At 42.1% G+C, this 14,408-nt stretch overlaps 1 protein-coding gene and 1 non-coding gene across 4 annotated transcripts in view; one reads left to right on the top strand and one right to left on the bottom strand.

Annotated features, from left to right (window-relative positions):
* The window catches only part of LOC120900989 (matrix metalloproteinase-2), a 264,511-nt gene that overhangs the window by 237,407 nt on the left and 12,696 nt on the right, over positions 1-14,408 (bottom strand). The gene's annotated exons all lie outside the window — the stretch shown is intronic.
* Trnar-acg lies at positions 5,578-5,650 on the top strand. Its single transcript has one exon. It is a non-coding gene; the product is annotated as a tRNA-Arg (tRNA).

Here is a 14,408-nt window from a genome sequence, read left to right as displayed (position 1 = left end):
ACATTTGTCACCTATTTATGAACGCTCCAAACCTCCCACAAACATATGCGAACAGCGTTGCGTTGCCCATTTTTCACTTCGCATCAGCCATTTCAAAAGTTGCACGCTTAGTCAGCAGCGAACGACATGCGGTCGACGATACCGCTGCAAACCGGGAAACGTTATGCACGATGCTGTCCAGCACGCAGTGCAGATGTTTAATGCATGAACATTCCCCACCGCAACTTGAACAATATGCAACTAATTCAATACACTTCGCTGGGACGAACAGACGCGCCCGAGTGTTTCTCAGGAAGGGATGGCCCCGGCTATAACTGTGGCCGATGAGTTATGGCGATTCAGCGCGTCCATTCCAGGACGGGAAAGCGCCAGCATGCAACGTCCACAGTCTCTCCATTGAACAGGGGAGGGGATAGGTAACACCTTCAACAAATCATTACGAGCAGTTGGATAGCATCGACGACACATAAATTATGCTTTACCTCACCCAGCATTACATCTCCACGTTCCTTTTCAACATCAACTTCCCGCGCTTGGCGATACAATCAACCCAATTTCGAGCCCGATGACTTATGGGAAAAGAAAAGCGCCCCACGATGGAATCGCTGGACAGAAAGTTTGATCCACCGATGATGGATGCCCATCCCTAAACATACACACACGCTACGAGTGCTAAATGAAGGGTCGAAAAATGAGCCAAACAAAATTGCACTACCCATTAGACACCATCTGCACCATGGATCCGATTCTCCTGTGATGGTGCGGGGGTTTGGATAGTTGTTTACGTTGTGAGCAAACTTGGACGTATGGAGACGACCTTCGGTGCTTATTTGATGCGTTTGGAATGCACACTATCCCTCCCCCTGCTGCCAGCTGTGATAATGCTTCACCCGTGCTCGTGGTGCTTTGCAGGAAACTTTTGCGATATTTGACACCCGTTCTCGTGCAGCAGACGGCCAGTGAGCAATAAGTAAACCACAAACAATCAAGCAAACGGAAACCCTTCCGTTGCGATACGTTTACAACGAAACACAACTATCATGAACCCACCAAGCAGAGCATGTGTAATTTTTCTCTTTCATATTCCGCGCAAACAGGAGATCGTTTTTCTCGCAACCCAAACACAATCGTTCACCCGGCAGTCGTAGTGTTAGAACAAAACGAAGAAGAAGAAGAAAAAAACAACAACTACTATTGCAAAGAAATCCAATCTGCAATTTAATGTTGAGCTCTTGGATGTGGATGTATGTGTATGTGGAGGTTTTATGTTTACGAGAGACCATTATCCGCCCCCGGGCGAGCAAGTGTTAATATGCGAGCCGCCCGTGGGAAGCGTAGTGTAAAATGGTATCATAAATTACCTACCAATACCTACTTCCCCAAGGTTCTCTCCCGTGCCATTCCCTTCGCCACTAGTTTTCCCCAGCCGGGATTTGACATTTAGCTAACGATGTCATCTTTTCACACACTATCCCGTCGCCGACAGCCCCAAGATATTCGGGCCCCGCTGCGGTAGCACGACGAAATCGCACTTGGGAAATGGAAAATATCATAAATCTGTGAGTCTATACTATCTGTTTTCTAGCGCCGGCAAGCATAAAACAAACCACGGCAAAAAAATGAAACCACCAATCTCGGTAAGACTGAGGATAAAGCGGGATTGTTTGGTGTCACTGTGTTATGTTAACAGTGGTTCTTTTTACTGCTAGGCGGGCACAATTCCCTGACGCGAAGGAAGACCTACCTCAATCCTCGTACTGCAATGGAGATGAATAAATTGCACTTTTTTGTGAACGATGAGCTTTTTGTTTCTGATTTATCAAATGTGGTGGTTCAGAGAACACGCACTGATTGTGACTTTAAATTGATTCAATTTAAAGCTCTGCTGTCATTTTATTAACATGATTCTCAATATACTACGCAAGAAAGGACAGGATAATGTATTCTTCCAATTCCAAATGAATTGCAACAAAAAATTGCTATGTTACCACGACCATAAATACTTCATTCTCTTGAAGTTTGTGGATAATTTGTGATAACTAAACACAATAAAAATGTAAGAGAAGAAGAAGAAGAAGAAGAAGAAAAATAAGTAAAAGAAGGAACAAAGAAGAAGAAACCATATTACATAGCTAAAGAGGACGAAGTTGTAATAAAGAGGACGAAGTTGTATGTAATGTAATATAATATAGTTGTAAGTTGTAATAGGACGAAGTTGTAAGAAGAAATCTATGAGGAATAATGCTTCGTTCATTAAAAAGAAAATAATTAGAAAAACAAAAAAGAAGCAAGGAAGAAGAAGAGGAAGAAGAAGAAGAATAAGAAGAATAAGAAGAAGAAGAAGAAGAACAATAAGAAGAATAAGTTAAAGAAGGACATAAAAGAAAACAAAAAAGAAGAAAAACCCGTATTACATAGCTAAAGAGGACAAAGTTGTAATACCAAATGAACAAGTTGTAATAAGAAAACACAATAAAGATGCAAGAAAAGGGGAAAAAGCAAAATACTCCAAAGGAAACTACAAAAAGAAGAAGAAATCAATGAGGAATAATGCTTTGTTCAATCAAAAAGAGAAAGATTTGAAAAAAAACAAAACGAAGCAAGAAAGAAGAAGAAGAAGAAAAAGAATCGATGAGATATAAAAAGATTGAAACAACGAGCACGTACTAAACTTTAATTAATAAGAAGAATAAAATAGATGAAAAAAAACAAAAATAAAGAAGAAGAGGAAGGAGAAGAAGAAGAAAACAAAAAATGTAGAAAATGAAGAAGTCCGCTGTAAAAAAGATTGAAATATCGAGCACGTTCTGCACTGTAATTAAGCAACTTCGCGTAACCCATACCGATACATAAACAGCTAGCAATTAATTATCCTACGGAAAATAGGCGTTTACAGTAAGCCAACCAGCCCCAACATCGGACTATGCTGTCAATTTGGACAATCATGCGGAGCAAATCATTATGAGAAGAAAAAGGGAAACTTTTATTGCATTCCACCACCACCAACTAGCGTCAGACAGCCTCGGGGCAATAAATTCATCTCCACTCAAACAAAACCGCACGCTCGATCATTGGTCCGCTTAGTGCTCTGATCGATCTTCATCAAATAACACTTGACATCCGTTCTAACTGCTTCGCTATCTAGTCGGGAGTTCGGTAAGAGCGCGTAAAATCTCTCGAAACCATTAAATTGGACTTCCGGACGCTACCGCGCTCAGTTCGGCCGCTTTCGGTTGCAATAAAATGTTAATGACTCTTATACAAACGTCTCCCGAAACGTGATGGCCAGCATCATCCCCGCGGATCGTAAACAAAACAATCACCCACGCATTTAGCTTCTCACTTTCTGGCTCTCTGCTAGTGGTAGCAAGGGGGTTCATACCGACCGTAACGCGACACGCGTGGCCAAGCTTCTATTTTCTCTAATTTATTTTTACGCTCGATAGCAAACAGCGCTGATTTTGCAGTGTGGCGCCAACGCTGTGAAGGAAGCCAATGAATTAGTACTGCATTGAGCATGGTCGCAGCTTCCCGCGCAAAAATTAACATAAATTGTGGATTACTCTTTTCCAAACACACGCTCTTGCAGTAGCTATAATAAAGTATTGTCTCCTATTTTTGTGCCAGCTAATATGATCGAGTATGACATTAATTGACACAAAGGTAAGTCGGTTTCTTCATTAGCCGGTGCGAGCTGTTCCCCGCGTCTCACTCCAAACAAACAAACGCCATAAAAAAGAAATGAAAAACTAATAATAAACACTTTCATACGACGTTTTCAATAACCTTTCGTCTAGAATTGCGTGGACACACGCGATCTCGCCGACCAATGTCCTTCTGCTGCCATATTAGACAGAGATCTCCAAGCACACCGCTCGTGCGTTGTCAGCCGTGAGATACCGGAACACATCGGTCGACAGGGTACACGCGTCCCGGCTGCGTCCACCTTGGCTTAGTGACACGAACCATTTTCCACGTATGTCTCGCGACCAGAATTAGCATGACAGGGTAATCCGTTTTCGCGAAGATTTACCTTTCGTCTGCGAAACACACCCTGAAACTGGCGTCTGTTTGAGAAGGTCTCTTTTGGCAACGATTCGTGCTCTTTTTGTTAATACAGAAGAGGGATAGGAAACTACCTTCAATGTGAAGATTAACCAATAAATAATTTCCCATCAATAACTATAATAATATTAATGAAAGATTAAGTTACATGATTTCGATTGTATAATAGAGTAAAATTAACTATTCAACGTTCAAATTTGAACAAAATTTCAACGAATGAAAATTAAAGAATAGAAAATAAACTGCTTTTTGCACGTGTTCTATACCCCTCAATTCTTGTTAATAACTGCTGGGGGAGACGAATGAAGCAGAGATGCTCAAAGTCTCTATAAGCCAACCAACCGCTGCTGTAACAAATTGACACTGAATTTCGTCCCTGTCACTTCCATTAATTTTACCTCCTATTTTCATCCAAATGAAACAACACTCCTTTTTTATCCTTTTACAGCTATTAAAGGCATGCACCGAAACAAAGACAATTACTGCCCCTGGGGAAATACAGCACCAGACAGCACCAGACGCCGCCGCGACCAAGCGTGACGCCGCCAATAAAACGGTGTGATGCAGCAACAGATCAGTCACGACCGACGCCACAATGATGGACAAAATATGAAGGACAATTGAAAGGTGAGATGCAAAGCTGACCACACTCCCTCCGCTCTCATCAGGGGGCACTTTCATGGTCAATAACTACACGACGATTATCTCTGTGCTACTTCCACACTGGGACACAAGAACGTCAATGCATCCGCGGGAGGAAATGGTCAAATAATAATCGTTCATCCCGCAGCGTGATGCACACGGCGGACAGAATGAGAAGCTGTGACTGACTGTGGGTTAATGATAGATGCAATTGGTGTGTACGGTGCTTTGTTCCGTGCGGTAGTGTGATACAAAGGATTAACCTTTTTTTTTTGTTCCTTAGCCTTGTCCGGCCAGTGGGATTTACCTGTGACAAGTCATCCGTGCCGTACAGTTCAGATCGCGTAAACATGTTTGACATCAATATTTGCCATTGCCCATCACCCTCCATTCTGCCATCGACTGCAGCCTGGTATGACAAATGCGGTCGGACGAATGTAAACACGATGCGCCTCAGACTTTTGTTTATGCACGGTAATGCAGAAAAGGGCGATGATTGGAGTTGCTATTTACATAGTGTGGTGCGACGTTCAAATGCTGTGAGCAAGTTAATGCTTCTTAGAAACATTACAAGAACCATAAACGCAATGATAAAGCCGCTCGTTAAAAAAGTGTAATGACCTCCAACGAGCCTCTCTTGCGACAAGAATGGGAAGCGACCACCCTCCGGAAGGACAGCGGCATGATAAGGGCTATCAGCAACGAGAGCAGCCGAACGGACGGGCGAGTGGTCTATTGCGCAATCGTTGAGTCGCTCTCTGCGCAGTGCTGTGAACATAAGAATGTGCGCAATGCTCACGCATGGCTCATGGTAGCGAGTTCAGCATCAGAGTGCGTCAGCTTCTCAACGAACGGCCCTCTCAGCATGTGGGTCCTGTGGCGCAATGGATAACGCGTCTGACTACGGATCAGAAGATTCCAGGTTCGACTCCTGGCAGGATCGGCGAAGTGATTAGTTTTTTTTTATTAAATGAGTTTTACAACCTTTAGTTTCCATTGTAGCTTGACGTTTTAATGTCATGATACTTTTTCAGGATAATTAGCAAATATTTTGAATTATACAAAATATCAGTTCAAAAACAAATCAAAGTGCATCGTAGCTTAACTAGAATATTGTGTAATAAAACTGAAAATAATATATTGTGTAATGTTAAAAACAGACTATAAAGGTAGTTTTAAAAAAAACATCGCTTGCAAGTTATTTTTGTTTCCACTCAATTTATCAAAAAAAATTAAGGAGCCTATCTGTCAATTTATGACGTATTATACAAACTCGTTACTGGGATTTCTCAACACGCACCCCATAACTACCGTAACGCAGATTTTGAGACCTAACATCATATAACGCTTTGTTCATTTTTAGATTCAACTGAAGAAGAAGAAGATTCAAGTGAAATCTATTACCAGACAATTGGACCAATTAAAAAAACGTGCTATTCTTTTTTGAAATACGATTAAAAATGATGGACATTAGAATGAAAGTAAAAAGTTCCAAACATATTCTAAAAAAATCGTTCTACAAACAAATCCAAACCCAAAATGCATCCCAATTCAAAATCCATTCTAATGAAATCTGATGGCGCCCGGAGCAAAACGCGCACACAAAAGCAGAAGCTTCAGTACGAAAAATCTCCCAAAAACTACTCAAACAAACACAATGGTAATAGAGCCACCCGTGTCGGGTGCCGGCCGGTCTCTGTCTGTTGACCTTTGGATGCGTATTTCGGTTCATCCGGTGTATGCATTTGAATAAATATGCGAACAGCAACAAAGGCGGCGAATAAAAACTGGAAGAAACGGCAAACGAACAAAATCAGCGTGCGCTTTGCACACACCAAACAACGAAACTATCGCGGTTGCGATTTCTCTCTAACAGCGTTCCATTCCGTTGGAGATCGCATCAGACGCGCCGAGTGCAGAGTGCCGGTTTGAGCTGTGTGCAATCGTACCGGTCGCTCCGATGAAGCACACCCGTTGGCAAATATGTTTCATCCCGCGAGCACAATTTATCCAAATAAGGCACACAATGGAAGGCTGCTGATGTTCTGAGCCCATAAACTGACATTCGATCGCATTTTGCTTTTTATTGCAAGAACCACCATTGACTGCAGCATCGGAAATTCCAACCAAACTTTCATACTACTCAGTTTCTTCTAACCGATGTAGCGTGGCAGTGCTTAGGTGACGTCTTTTGCCAAACAGCCCATCTACGGCGTCACCGTCCAAAACAGGCTTTTTCGTACGAGCCTCACAAGCTTTGGAGAGGGAATTTGTGCGATGACGAATTAAACACGATGACGAAGGTAGCATTGGATTCAAGTAAGTTTGTTTCCTCTCTTCTTCATCGCACAAGCTCTTGATACTGGGGACACACTTGTGAACGAGACACATAAGCTATTAAAGTAATGCAAAAACCGGATTCCAACAGGTTAAACTGCTCGACAAAAAAATCCCTGGCCGCGCCAGGTAAAGCCAGTTGTCTGACAGTGGCGAACGAATTGTAAAAGCCCAATGAATTGTTCACATCACAGAGAATTGCGTTAAGGAACAAGGGAACGGCGCCAGCGTACTTGAATTCAGAATGGTTTTCTGATTCACTTTCTTTTCTAAAAATCGCATCAAAATCTGATTGATTTTGCGAAAACTGTTGCATACAAAAGTTTATTTTTGGATGTCAGCTTCTCTAATTTAGACCGAAGCATTTACTAGCCGATGAATCACCGCAAGGTCACCCAGACAGATTTGGTCTGATGGACGACGGTATTTCCTGAAGACTTGGCAAGTAAAAATACACACGCTTGGCGCTTGGTGTGTGGGAGCAACCCTTTTAGATGATTTATTATTTTGGGATCGCTTTTTTTTTCCTACTTTGCTTCGTGAGCGCATCATCCAGGAAGAGCGCATCATTCGTGGAAAATCCTCTGACTTTAACCGTACGGCATCGTCCGACGACTGGTAGCGTTTGGCTGGTAGCTTAATTAGCGTCATGTTTGTATTAGCGCGCCAGACAGCACCGACAGATCCGTCATCTCTGGAGAGGTTTTTCGGTAAACACTGGGCAATGGCGTGTGATTTCTTTATTACTTTGTCCGCGTGAGTAGGTCCCCCCCCGTGCGGTGCACAACGGCACCGCTCCATTGTCTCCAGATGGTCAGGCCCAGACTATGACAGCGTCCCTGGAAGACCCTTGTCCGAGCCAAGTGCATCACCTAGCCAATTCTAGTGCCCTTCCAGTGGGTCGCCAACGTCCTACGTAGAGGTCAAAAACCCGACCAGCACGACCGGGGTGCTTGCGACGACGCTCCGCAGTAAAACCAACACACCCGGCAAAGGACATCGGCGAGTTTGGCTTGGCTGTACTGATCAACCAGCTGAAAACCTGTTTTCCAATGTACCAACAAGCGTCCCGGTCAGCCACTTGGGGAGATGTGCAGTTGGCGGATGAGGAAACGCGTAAAGTAAACTGCATCCCACGCCAAGTGCGTTACGCGCATTCCTACTGCAGCTGCAGTCAAGATGTGCTTCGGCAACTAGAGTCATCTCCCCATGTCTGCAGGGCGCGTTTAGCAGTTGTTTACACAAACAGGAAACGAAGCGAAAACGTTGAAAGAAAAAAGGCCACGCTTGCACCAAAACACCACAAGCTGCGCTGCTAAAAAGCCGGCCTGGATCGGGCCCGTCCGCTACAGCTGCCTCAGGTTATATTGGTCAAATAAAATCATCAACGAAAAACTCATGTATCAACAATGTCCGAGACAGTGTTCGCGACTTGCATATTGATCGGGTCGGGACACGGTAGGGAAAACATTTCCGAACACGTGATAAACCCCCGAAAACCGTCGAGTAGAGCGATGAAAAATTTGTTTCTAAAATGTAGGTCAGTAGAGCCGCCAGTCAATTGCCAGTTGCGTTTCCTTTCACTTTTTTTTTTTTATTTCGTCCGATCCATCCGATAGACATCGAAAGGGAAAGGGAAAATAGATGGGACCAGGCACGATAGGTGGAGCAATTCCCACAGCAACATGCGGGGTAGCGGGTGCCAGGAAAAATTCAAACGACAGTGAAAATGTCGTAACTAGTATCGCATGTGCACAACATCACCGGAGCGACATACTTCGGAGTGCACCGGAAGGGCGTTTTCGCTCCCAAAAATATCATACCTAGGTCTCGCGAGTAGTACAGCACACCCGCTGGTGAGTCAATTCCGTTGGCATACTTTCTAGTGCAGCGTGTTTGATGGGTAATCGTTGTAATGGTATGAGAGTTAATTCTGGGTAATGGAGTTGCTTAGAAATGCGTGCACCCAGATGCACGCAGGCTTGGTGCCGGGATTGTGTATGCCAGCTGTGTCAAACTCATTTCATCAGAGGGCCACAAGTACAAATTTTCAGTGATTCGCGGGCCGCAAAGTTGGGAATGGAAAATATACCCCAATATTTATGTAAAATACTTTTTTACATTTTTATTGTTAAACAAATTGACTTTTTGTGTACTCCTCGCTTCTTATCTGGAATCGTTTGTTATGTACAAATTTGCGATGTTATTTTTATATGTGCTATTTTTTACATGAGAAATTTTTTTTAATGTACTTTCAACGTTATTATTAAAATAGGACATTTTACATTACTCGCGTTCTCTTACGGCAGTTCTGCTAGAAAATATCTGTTAAACACACTTTTTCACTGAAGTAGGAGAAGTCTAGCAGCCTGTAGTGAATCTTTTTCAAGCAATCCGAGCTATCCATCACTGGATGAATAACAAAAATATTTGCTTGCAATGTTTTGACAGATCAAGAGAAAAATTGTAATAACACGTGTTGAAACATTACTTTTTGCTAATTTCCAAGTTCCAAGTGTTCTGGTGATATATTCATTTCTTATAACAAGAACCCGTATTTTACGAATAACTTTTTTTTTTAAATTACGATAATTTTATCTGACGAAGAGTCGTGGTGTGTGTTCCCATACAGATCGGCAAATCTGTTTTTGACACTTGAAGGGAGATGATTCGCGAATTGAGGAATTGAGGACTGTGTGAGCTAATCTATTAATAAGCTTTGTATTGCATGGCTTCGGCATTTAGATTATTTTTATCCTTAATCTAAATCCTTTAGGCTTAAACGTAATCATATCATTTTGGTTTTGATTTTTGAGGAGGTTGGAAATTACATTAATTCGTCTTGCAGAATGTTGGGTACAAATAATTCCAACTTGGCTACAATCATTTTTATTAACATTTATGGTGGCATGATTATGACAAAAAACAGAAGTGGCTCCAATCGAATATCAATGATGTAACATTCTAAGGTCGGAAAAATCGAAGCCGAATGAATCCTTTACTCGGCAGTCGGGGGCATGGAGATTGTCAAATTCGGTGGGACAACCGATGACTCCAACGGTTCCGAATGGCTTTAAACGGCTCTATAGGCTTCGGACCGTAGCCGATTGAGCCGGTCTCGTAGTACAGTCGTCAACTCGTACGACTTAACAACATGCCCGCCATGGGTTCAATCCCCAAATAAACCGCGCCGCCATACGTAGGACTGACTATCCTGCTATGGGGGGAATCAATTAGTCACTGGAAGCCAAGCCCACAAGTGGGTACAGGCAGGCCTTGACCGACATCGGTTGTTGAGCCAAAGAAAAGAAGAAGATAGGCTTCGGACGGCACCGAACGGAACTGTTGGTTTGATTTTGGCCGGATTCGGAGTAAGAATAGCTAAAATCGGAAATGGTTTTGAGCCGTGGATGCGATTCCGACAATCCATCACTAGTTGTTGCGAAGTTTCCTAGTGTGTGTATCAAGTTATTTTCATTTCTTTTTCGTTTGTAGACAGTTGACGCAAATCTATTTTTCCATACAGAATGCGCAATCGAATGTGCACAAAACTATGCTAATATTCAGAATTTAATCGAAACATAATACGACTGAGCTTGCATTCGATTCAATGATTCTTAAGGGTCTCGATTGATATGTACGTTAGTGTAAAATAAGTTTATGAGATGTTATGGGTACATTCATGTTAGTTTCCATATACCAACAAAAGGATTGTCCTTCTCTGGAAAATTTAATACACTTTGACAAATAGTAATAACAGATTTAGGGTTTGCAGTGCTTTTAGCAATTCTCAAAATACTCTTGCGGGCCGCATCCAGAATCGACGCGGGCCGCATGCGGCCCGCGGGCCGCCAGTTTGACATACCTGGTGTATGCAATCTGCGCCTACGGTAAACAGAAATGCAGGAAAGAATGAAGATTTACTAACATCCAGCCGAGGTAAAATAACATTGCGTAGGTCCCGCGGGGGTAGTAAGTAATTGCAGAGGTTGAACTATTATTTTCGAATATTCCAACGTCTATATAGCATCCAAGAAGCTAGCTTTTCTTCAATAATAAACAAAAATATTAAATATAAATACAAATATTAAGTAGATATGTTGACGCGTATAAAATAATTTATTAGGAGAAAATTGAACAAAAGTTGAATACACAACATTAGAATAAAAAAAAACATGAAACAAATATAACACACAATAAGTTTTATGAAAATATACAAAAAAATACAATTATTGAGGAAAAACATTTAAAATAATGTAACATCGTTTAAAACAAATCTTATACCAACAAACGATTACTCAAAATTAAAACGAAGAAATAACAACGAAACACTTTCAGCCAATTGAATGAGAAAAACATGACATTTAACATCGAACAAACAACACATCCAAGATGTAAATATGTGATTATAGTAATAAAAACACCTATGCATGTCCGTCTGCAAACTGGATGTGAAACTGTTTTTCGTTTTGAAGAAAGCCCCGTCGACCAGCAACTGTTACATTTCACTAGCCCTCCGAGAACTATCCCATCTGGAATACAGAAATCGAATCCAACGTCAAAACAGTAATTTTATAAGAAGAGAGAGAGGCAGAGAGAGCTGATGGGACGGAAAGCATCGATCGACCGTAGGGTGAGTGACCCTGGAGATGGGAAAACATTTGCCCCTTTCCGATACTGAGGGTGACTACTTAACCATTTAACGAGAGGAAGAGAGACAGAGAGAGAGATATAGAGAGAGAGAGAGAGATAGATAGAGAGAGAGAGAAAGAGAGAGAAAGTGAGAAAGAAAGAAAGAAATTTACTCGGAGAGCGTGGAAAATCATTCGCCTCTAACATACGCCTCGAAAAGAACTGCACTGTGGTAGAGGAAGAAAAGTATGGTGAGTTTATTTTTGGAAAAAACGCATTGCTTTGCATGCAGTTTCCCTGCCTTCCCTGTTACACAATCCGTCCGACAAACCCACTCATTTGTACGGAAAAATGTAGCTTACACCCATTTGAAGTAAACCGATCCAACCGAGTTGGCTTGACGTTACACGGCAAAGTAAAATCGGATCCTTTTGCCCCTTTGAACAACCCGACCGGACTGGGGCCGCCCAAGCGCAACAGCAGTCTGTGGGTACTCCTCCTTCTGCTTGTACTAATTTTCTCACCATTGCTACAGTTTTTTTTCCTCTGACCGTGATTTATGGAGCTAACTGCAGTTTACTTCAACTCCCTGGTTGTTGCCGTGAGCCTTCGCAGCATATGCTACAAGTGCCGGTCGGTTGTTGTACGGCGGGTGTTTCCCGCCCGGAGTTCACTGGGTCGCGACAAAAGAAAAGTCACACCAGCTGAATACCGCCCGGTGATGGATAGCAGGTTTTCAAAACATTGATCACTTAACCGCCACTACTACTAGCACACCACTTGGGGAAGAGAGCGCGCGTGGGACACTCATTTGAGAAAATGGATAAAATTTATGCAATTTATCTAGTCGCTACTGGTTGACAGGATTGATTGAATGATAGTTCATAAATTAAAACTATCCGGATCCTGAATTGACGCTATCCACTCGACGAATCAGCTTAACAAATTGATCGGAATATATTGCCAACTGCACAACCATGTGAGAATATAAAGACAATAAGAACTCGAGAGCTCTCTAGCTTGCTTAAAATGATAGAAATTTAAAAACTAAACGATTAGCACATGAAACTGTACAAAAATCTGGTTGAAATATGCACCATTACAAGTAAATATCAACAAAACATAACAATAACATTACAAAATTAAAAAAAGACTTAACAAGTTAAAGAACACCTTAAGCAAAAGGAACAAAATAAATGATAAATAGCACAAGTTGGTTCAAATTATATAACCTGATAAAAATTATCATCAAAAGAACCATGAATAATTGAAAAGTTACAAATATCATTTAAAAATATGTAAAATATTAATAAACATATGAGTGAAACTATGAAATCATTTAAAAGGATTTAACTTAACTAACTGATTACAAAACACGAACAAATACTATAATATATAAAAAAGAGACTGTCATAATCTGGGTCCCAAATGAATTAAATGAAAGCCTACGACACCGACCATAGCACTCAAATTGAGATTTCGTCTTCAAACCTTTTCCTGGTCATAAATGCACACGCCCGTACCATTACAACATTCCACTGCACTACTCCTATAGACCTAACTGACAAAATAGCTGGTAGCTTGAATTACACATCGCAAATTGCCACGCTTCATTTCGATTAACTGCATACCCGTAACTCCTTTGCCGCTCACTGTCCCACGGATTAACACCATATTAGCCCATGCTAATGGATCCCGGAAAACTATGTGCCCCACAGGTTCCCGCCTTCGATCGAAACGATTGCGCTAGCCTGCGGCTGACGTACACAAAATTCCTGTTCGATGCGTCTACACAACGCGCTCCAAACACAGCGCGCGCTTCAAGGCAGCGGGCCTGCAAATTCGTATATTTACACCATAAACTAAGCCGATCTACCGAACCGCTTTCGACAGCTGTGTTGTTGCACGGCGCACGGGTCCGTGTCCGTGCTGTGGAAGACATTTATGACTCCCCCTTACCATCCGCGAGCTGTCTTGCCGGGAGATTGGGGCGCCTCCGAACCATAAGCCGTGCCAATATTGGAGAAATTCTAACATCTCCAAACAAATGTGCCATCATTCTTTTTTTTTTTTTTGCATATTTGCAACGCGAAGTTATCGCTTTTGAGACTTTGGGATCATTAAATGAGCACTCTGTGTAGAGAAGGAACATAACCAGTATCACAACACGGCATACGAACCCTTCTCTGTATCTCTCTCGCTCGTATTTTCCAAAATTGGCCAATGCACCCCAATATGCTCTTATAAAGGATGGACCAACACGACAAGTGTCGTAAATCATCATTCTAATGTTGCGATCGTGAAGCACGCAAAGAGCAACGACACTATTCCCTCTTCTTATGCGTTCTTTTACCCTTTCCTATTTTCAAAACCAATGAAAATCGAAATGAAAGTAAAACAAAATATGCCATCAAAACACCGGCTGAAATGGAGTATAGATAGATAGCCAGAGAGTACACACACACACACTCGGCTGGGCCGATGGAAAAGATTTACGACGAGGTAAAGAAAACGATTCTGGAAAGTGGAGCATTTGATACATATATAAGTGAAAAATAAATTTCTCTCGCACGCGCGCCTATTTTGATTCCCCGGTACGGAAATTCACACGCGCAGTCACAGAGTACGCTCATCCACGCACAGTATGCATCGCCGTTTCCCCGTAAGCGAAATTTTAATCTTAGACAGGCCCCAAAAATAGAACCACTCCCTCCCCTTTTCGGCCGGGCCAT

This window comes from Anopheles arabiensis, chromosome 3 (assembly GCF_016920715.1).
Source record: "Anopheles arabiensis isolate DONGOLA chromosome 3, AaraD3, whole genome shotgun sequence".
Lineage (NCBI taxonomy): Eukaryota > Metazoa > Arthropoda > Insecta > Diptera > Culicidae > Anopheles > Anopheles arabiensis.
Note: the sequence above shows the minus strand (reverse complement) of the source record. Positions and strands in the feature narration are given on the sequence as shown.